This window comes from Pinus tabuliformis, chromosome X, assembly GCF_031772625.1.
Source record: "Pinus tabuliformis cultivar Carrire ecotype Pingquan chromosome X, CPIR1, whole genome shotgun sequence".
NCBI classification, from domain to species: Eukaryota; Viridiplantae; Streptophyta; class Pinopsida; order Pinales; family Pinaceae; genus Pinus; species Pinus tabuliformis.
The window spans coordinates 1020479316-1020481021 of NC_142308.1; positions in this window are offsets into that span (position 1 = coordinate 1020479316).

The following is a 1706-nucleotide window of genomic DNA, read 5'->3' on the forward strand; positions in this document are numbered from 1 at the left end:
TGACTGGTCCAGAGTAATGATTCAATTTAGTCATCATCATAAATGAGCAAAGAGTAACTTCAGATTATGGAAAACCAGAACTGAATAAATTTTAATATTGCCATACTTTGATGGGACAATTATCTATAGAGATGAATCCCTGCTATATCATAAATACTTTGAAGTCTGTAATAATTAGTCACAGGATATTTGGTAGAATTTTCAGATTTAATAATTTTTTTTTTATTAACGGTTAAAAGACCCTTACTCGAGTAAAAGTTTAATAATTAGTGTAAAAGTGTAACAGTTTCAAAATAATATGTAGACTTAAATGGAAGCAGGGAAACAGAGATGAATCCCTGCTATATCATAAATACTTTAAAGTCTGTAATAATTAGTCACAGGATATTTGGTAGAATTTTCAGATTTAATATTTTTTTTTTATTAACTGTTAAAAGACCCTTACTCGAGTAAAAGTTTAATAATTAGTGTAAAAGTGTAACAATTTCAAAATAATATGTATAGTTAAATGGAAGCAGGGAAACATGATTTTTACTCGAGTAAAAGTTTAATAATTAGTGTAAAAGTGTACCAATTTCAAAATAATATGTATAGTTAAATGGAAGCTGGGAAACATGATTTTTTTTAATTATTAGTTTTTAAATATATTTTAAAAATGTAAATGATTTTATATAGATTTAGATCATTTAATTTTTTATTTATTAATCAAATTAATTTTTAAAATAGTATTTTTTTGATAAGGTAGATTAATTATTATCAATTAAGATCTGTGTAATTTTTAATTTATCATTTTTTTAACTAAAATTTATTGTAAATTTTGGAGGATACAAAATTAATTGTAAGAGAGATAGATATAAGTAAATTGGAATTATATTCAATTAAATAAAAATAATTTTGTAAATATTACTATTATTAGTATCATTTTTCTATGTTACATAGTATTTATATTTATTAGTAAATATAATATAGTTATGAGAATCACTTAATTATTTTTCTATGGTAGAGAGATTGTTATTTTTATTTGTATAATTATATTTGGCTAACATATTATTATTGTTGTAGTTATTTGTTACAAGTATGTGGTTTGTTTTTCAAGGGAACATGTTGGTGTCAACATTACTCAAGTCGCAAAATCTCCCTTATATTAGGTTCTAGAGGTGCTTCTCAACTCATTAAATTGAATAAGCAAGGATGTTAATGTGACTAGTGTTTTCATGCATTGTCAAAATGTGACATAAAAGTAATGGTTTGGTCAAGATTGCTTTTGCTTTGGCTATGAACCATGGCTTAAGTGACAAGATATTTTTGCTACTTTCAATTTTTAGGTATAAGATAGGTCTTGCATTCCGCATAGTTGCGAAATATTTGCTTTAGAAGCCCTTTGTTATGATATATTGAGGCCCCATGCATGGCCAACTAATTATACAATCAATGTGTTGTAGGGTCTAAGCCCCTAGTTGATGGCTTTAAACAATTTTTTTATTTATTAAAGACACATCCTTGGTTACACGAAACTTGATATCTTGCTCATATGTTACATGGTCTAGAGTACTTCCCAAGGGTGTGTGTCAAGCCCTTGTGTATGGACTTGTATCCATATAGATAGAATTTAGGATCTATCCCTCTTAATTACAATCTTAAAGCATGTCTTGGTCCACTAGACTCCTTAGTGCTTCAAATCTTGGAATAGAGTCAATGTTGCATGC